The sequence below is a fragment of the Thamnophis sirtalis genome, unplaced genomic scaffold (genome assembly GCF_051295495.1).
Source record: "Thamnophis sirtalis isolate CommonGarterSnake01/CBP01778 unplaced genomic scaffold, rThaSir2_p1.2 scaffold_10, whole genome shotgun sequence".
Classification (NCBI taxonomy): domain Eukaryota; kingdom Metazoa; phylum Chordata; class Lepidosauria; order Squamata; family Natricidae; genus Thamnophis; species Thamnophis sirtalis.
The window spans coordinates 30,855,622-30,862,144 of record NW_028261390.1 but is presented as its reverse complement, the minus strand read 5'-3'; the positions used below and the strand labels follow the sequence as shown (position 1 = coordinate 30,862,144).

Sequence of the window (6,523 nt, the reverse complement as noted above, 5' to 3'; positions counted from 1 at the left end):
CAATAAGCATTTTGCTTTTGTGACTAATAGCAGAACATAGAAATGCAACAAATCAATGCTTGAGCAAACTATTAGTTTCAAACTATTGATTCTCAATAGTTGTGCTTCTATGATAGCACTCAAGGATCATAGAAACTGAAGCTAAAGGTAGTATTAGTTTCCCATTTTAAGGCTGGTATACAATCATTTGAAATAACTTTCGCCCTTCATTATTTGTTAGAACTTATAGAATGGCAAGCTGAATCCACATGTCCAGAGATCTTATTAACCAATCACCAGGAAGGTCATCTTGCAAAGAATTCAGAACAGCATCTTCATCTAGAATTCTAGCTCTCAAGCTAGACATAACAGAATAACCATGTATAATAATATAAATGGCAGCGTTCCGAGTGACACACCCATTGAAAGCAGAACTCCGAGGCAAGTAGATTCCTCAAAGAATATGTTTATTGGATACATCATATTGGCACAGCTAGTGAAAACCAACTCTAACAGTTCCCATGGTTTTCACCTAATTAAAAGAGTAAAATCCCTGGTACCAGGTCCAGTGAGAATGGCAAGCTCCTCTCCTCCTTCAACGGCCACCTGTTACAATGACCTTGGTTCCCACAAGAAAATTCTTTGTTTTGACTATTAGCTGGGCTATCTACCTTCCCCCTCCCTTCCCCCTCTCAGACTTTATGGCAACTATGAGGCAGCACAAGATTACTTTAGCCAGGTTCGCTTCAGTGTTGATAATAAAAACAACTTTTATATGAAAAGAAATATTTGGGGAAGGTAATAGAAATATTTCTCACCATATGTCACTGAAGATGCTTAATTTAAGCATTGTTCCAGATCAGGTATATTGCAGGATCTGGTGATCAGAGATTTGGGGTGCTTTAGAATTGGATGCTACCATTTCAAGTATCCATCACATGTAGGTTTTCCAAGGTTCAAACAGTGACATCATCAAGGAAGGCAGAAGCAGAAATATTGGCCTCTGTTAAGTTTTAGGGGGGATTGTCGTGAGAATTAAAACACAATGACTGAAGGCAAATATATGTGTTCCAGGATAATGTTACAGGAGCCAATCTGGGTCAGTCACCGGGACCAGAGATTTTGTTTTCCGAGCTTTCGGACTCATGCTGGAGCCCATCTTCAGGGAACTTCTCTCTTCAGGGAACTTCTCTCTCCCTGAAGATGGGGTCCTGCATCATGAGTCCGAAAGCTCAGAAGACAAAATCTCTGGTGCTGGTGACCGACCCAGATTAGATCCTTAAAGCACAATGCCTACATGAATCACTGCAGAAAGGTAATGTGTCTATTACATCTTTTCTTTTATTTATAAATAGGCTGAAAAAAATCACGTTGCCAATGCATCTTGATGGTATAAACTTGAGTTTCTTGGAATGCAAGTTTGCCTTTTCTGCTTCAGATCAACCTTTGTTGGGCTTAGAAAACCAGGAAACTAAGCCATGTTTCTGCATCATTTTCTTTTTCCCTCTGTTTTTAAAAAACTAAAAAACTTTTTTAAAAAGTTTTTATTTAAAACAAAATATGGTGTGTGTGTGCTACTGTATAGCTGTGTGCTTTACAAAGGAGTTTTGTCTGCTTTGTTGTTCATGTGTTGTTCTCGCTAGGAAAAGGACATGATCTGCCTATACATTGTATTCCAAACTGAAGAGTCATTTCCATTACCTCACGTGTGTCTATTTTACATTTTTCAATTAAAAGATAATCATTCTGCTATTATGACTAAAAAGGCTTGAAATGGCCTTTTGCTGCATTTGTTACATGTTGAATCCTCACAGGGTGGCTTGAATGAAAGCTTGACAGAAGAATCAGTTGAGTTAGCCTAATGATAAATAAGAACAATTATCATACTTATTCATCTGATATCTTATGATATTCCATTAATCGATCACAGAACACCTTTCTGAGAAAAGCCTGAAACCCACAATCCTTTTTGTTCCTTCTGCATTCAGGTCACCAATGTATGCTAACAGAATATAAAAAGAACCATTTATTCAGTTTAAAATGAGAGTTTTCTTTTGCATATGGGATCATTTCAAACAGTGCAGATGAATAACCTTTCAAGCACAAACAACAAATTTCCTATTGCGTTTTGACAGTGCATTTGACAAAGGATAAAAACAAATGCTGTTTGGTTGTGTATCTTAGCCCTCCCCCCCCCCCCAAAAAAAAAGTCCAGTCCACTAGAAGTGTTTGTTTTCTTTTGTAATGTTTGGGGAATTTTGCATTTTCATCTATAAGGGGACTGTGCACATTTCTTCCCTTTTAAGGACCGTAAAATACCTTGCTTTGGAGTGGAGTTGGAGCGACTGAGTAGAACTGAGAGCTGGCTAGATTCCATTCCTGATGTCTATGCAGAGTTCGCAATAGATATTTTCTCTTTGTGCCCTGATAGAAAAACAACTGTCATTGCCTAGGATTGCAATATCAACTTTCCAAGTGGGAGGCGAGCATCTTCAATACTGTGCTGCTCTGGCTATACATAGTATTGTAGTATAGTACAGTATAGTATTTTATAAAATACAGTATAGTATAATATTTTATACAATACATAGTATTGTATAAAATATTTGAAATTTAAATTTAAAAAACCCACTTGTGTTGTGATTTTAAAAAAACAACATCTTGTGGCTTTTCATATTTCTAAACTCGCACAGGTGAGGAACTGTTAGCAGATTCTCAAGGTAATTATGCACTGGGTAGATCAGAATTGATGGAGAAGATAGTCCAGGAGTTATCTCAAAGCCAAGACTTGTAAAATTGTAAAGAGCAAAATCAGAACCAGAGATGGAAACTGATAGAAAGTCAGTGCAGAATCTGAAGCACAGGTACATTGGTAACTACTTTCCAAAATCTGGACCAATGCATTCTGAACTAATTATAGTTTCCATTTGTTTTTATAACTTTCCCAATAACTTTATGTAGATGCTGAAAAGGATAGAAGACAGGACTGAAACCCATGCCATGCCAGTGGGGCTTCAGTTTGGCTGATCTCTCCTATTCCACAATCATAGTAGAAACTGCCTACTGAGAACAGAAACCATTGCAACACAAGTATCTTCAGCTTCAAGCAGCTACATTTCATGTGAAGCTTTCAGAGTTCTACATAAAATTATAACTCAGCCATTCTGGTTAGCAATAAGCTGAAGACTCTTCATCAATACAATAATTCAATCAAGATTTCTATAATCATTGCCAAGTTTGTAGATTCCCACCTTCCTTGCCCTCATTCCACCATTATTACAGATATTCCATATGCCTTTCAAAAAAATTACTCCCTCTTGCCGTACAACTGTTTCCTAAAATACAAATCATTTTTAATCTTTGAAATAAAAAGCTACAGTATGTTGCAATAAAATAAAAACCTTGAGTAGAAGGCAACAATATGGCATACGATGATCTCTGACAAAGAATTAGAAACAATGAAATACTAGCTATAAAATAGAACTTGGATTACAAAGGACTAAAGTTATTGGCCAACAAACTTAGAACAATAACATACAGTAATTAAAGCAGTTCTTTTAGGAAAACAGAGGAATTTATAAACTGTCAGATGATAACATGATGTGTGTCTATGTGTGTTCACTGGGGAAAGTAATCTTCATTAAACACAAATATAAGGATTAGATTAACTGTCTTAAAAAGATTTGCTAAAATTGGAAGGAAATGAAGAAAGGCAAAAAGATCATTGGACACCAGGTATACCGAACAAGAAAATTACAAAAGTTTGGAGATATACAAAATGAGAAAAGTAGAAAGAAGATGCTTAAGGGAAAATATGATAGAACCCAATATATAAAATTGCTTTTGTCAGAAATCTGGCTAAGAGACTTTGACCCAAATGGCCAGGAGACTGAGGTTGGCAGTTATATTAGAACAATGGGATTCTGGCTGAGATAATCGTATAGCCCTGAGATGGGTTTCATTTCTGGTGATGTAGCAAAGGTGAAATATAAAAAGCAATGAACCAGAGTAAACAGCAAACACGGCGACAAACAAAACTAATCATGATTAGAAGTATTTACAAATTTTGTGGGGTGTCATCAGTCTATAATTATCTTCTCCTCTAGTGACTATGCATGGATAAATCTAGTCCATTTTCAGTAATGATAGCCTTCTTTTTTAACTACTTTATTCTGCCTTATGTCGGTAGTTATTTTTAGTTGACAAAGATTGTATTATATTTATTTAATACTTGAAAGCTATTTTGTCTCATATACCCATATTTCTCTTTAATGCACGATTTGTGAATACAGCTTTCAGTAATATCTGCATTTTATAGACAGGTTTTTATTGGAAAATTGCACCATAACATGCATATGACAATTGCATCCTAATAAACTAAAGTCACATGTGGTTTATCCCTGTTCATTAAGCCACAAAAGCTTTAGTTAATACCAACTGCCACAGACCACGTTGCAGAGGTGGGTTGCTACCGGTTCACACCGGTTCGGACAAACCAATAGTGGTAGTTTGGCCTGGATTGCACAACCAGCAGCGACCCAAGCTGGCTGCGCCTCTGAACCGGTTCCCCAGTCGCCCGGGGAATGTTTTTTAGTAATTTTTTCATATTCTGCGCATACGCAAAACAATTTTACAGTCAACTGCGCACGCACGCAAAGCGAACCAGCAGCAACACTGGCAGCAACTCATCCCTGCCACATTGTCATGGGTGTGGACCATTGAGCATGAATTCCACCTGATTTACAGGCCCTGTATTGTCATCTTGTTCATTTCCAGGTGCAATGTAAAGGGCTCACTTTGAGGTGCTCTCTGACATTGGTTGTTTCCTTGTAAACATTTTATTACCTGAACTAGGTAAAACCTCACTCCCTACCAGTATTGATGATGTTACCTAGATTAGGCAATGAAACATTGCAAGAAAACAACCAAGGTCAGAGAGCTCCAAGGACCCCTCATTTCAACCCTGAGTTACAAATATTCCCCTCTATAGAGCCAAGTTTAATCTACAATGCCATTTAGGGTTTGGGAACGGGTTATCTGCAGGACTACATCTTCTTACTATAGTAAGCCCACAACTCAGTTCATGCCAGAAGAAGCATCAGATTGTTTCCCACTCTGGGATGTAAGAGGAGGATGACTCCTGGAAACATGGTTTTTCAGTGATAGGAACTAGAATGATCTGACCTTAGGAATTCAAATGTTAAGAAGTATTTGGTTGATACCTAGGATGCTGGCAGCAACCCGTATGAACCATCAGCTCCAGTCAATGATATTTGCGATACATTTTTAAATGTTCAGTTGAATGAGTTTCATGTATAATGAATAAAAGAGATAATCATCATCATCATTATTATCATCATCATTTGTGTTCATTAAATGAGACAGATACAGATAGCAATAGTATTGTGTACTAGGACCGGTGGGTTATGGCCGAAGTAACTGAGGCGGAGACAGGAATAAAGGCTAACAAGTTTATTCCTTAATGAAACCAGCATGTCCGAGATCCCATGAGTGGTGAATAACCTCCTAAGGGCCCCTATCAGTGCGTCAGTGGCCCAAGAAGTGAGCATGTCCAAGATGGTGTCCTGTCGCGTTTGAGGAGAGCTTCGGGGAGATGATTGTCTTTCTCGGGGCTATCCCATCGTTGGTTCCAGGTCCAACTAAGAGAACTTCCTGGGACCTCAGGGATACCCTTGAGCTGCGATTTCCTGCCTTGTAGCCAGAACGTCGTGAGTGAAACGGGGCGGTTGGTGGTGAAAGGAGAATGAAGAGTGTCGGAGGCTGCCGGCATGGGTGTGGTCAGCGGTGGTGGCGGAATGCCCGGCCTGGGGTTTCTGCAGCTGGCGTGGGTGTGGTCAGCGGCAGCGGCGGCAGGACGCCCGGCTTGGGATCTCTGCAGCCGGTGTGGGTGTGGTCAGCGGCAGCAGCGGCGGGACGCCCGGCTTGGGATCTCTGCAGCTGCCACTCCCCACACCATGGTATTATCCCGATTGCTCCCCCTCACCTCTTTGCTTATGGATATGATAAATTGGATCAGCAGGGAGTGGCTGAGGCAGCTGGCATGGATATTGATGCCAGCAGAAGATGACTTCAGTAGTTGGCATGGGCGCGGTTGGAGTGGTGGTGGGGTCCTTTGTTGTGGCCCACTCTGGTATCACCGCCGTTGCCTGGGACACCGTACTGTGTCATTTGGCCATTTGGCCCCTACTCTTGTGACAATATGGACTGAGTCAACAGAGTGTGGCCCTGGATATGAGTGCAGCTGACGTGGATGGAGCTTAGCTGCTGGAATTGTTGAAGTTTGAGCAGCCGCTGCTGCCACCACTGTCCTCATTACTGGCCGCTTCACCAACTCGCAATTCATCATCTGCTGCAATTTTGACATCTGGCCGTTACTCTTACATATTGTTCTTAACACCGACCATTGTTATGATGGACATAAGCTTCCCGCTACCCCCTTGAACACTGTCGGCTGCCCCCCACCATGGACATGTCATCTCCTTGTTCCATCTCCCCGTGATGTCACCCCGTTTGGTTGATGCCA

The 6,523-nt window shown here is 40.3% G+C and overlaps 1 long non-coding RNA gene across 2 annotated transcripts in view; it reads right to left on the bottom strand.

Moving 5' to 3' along the window:
• Window positions 1-776: 776 nt before the first annotated feature.
• Window positions 777-6,523, bottom strand: part of LOC148043831 (uncharacterized) — a 32,582-nt gene continuing 26,835 nt past the window's right edge. Inside the window, exon 3 of one of the 2 annotated variants that reach the window (XR_015697885.1) lies at window positions 777-1,837. This is a non-coding gene — a long non-coding RNA (uncharacterized LOC148043831). Of the gene's footprint in view, window positions 1,838-2,283; window positions 2,404-6,523 lie in introns of those variants that run through there. The other variant, XR_015697886.1, reaches the window with a different exon arrangement.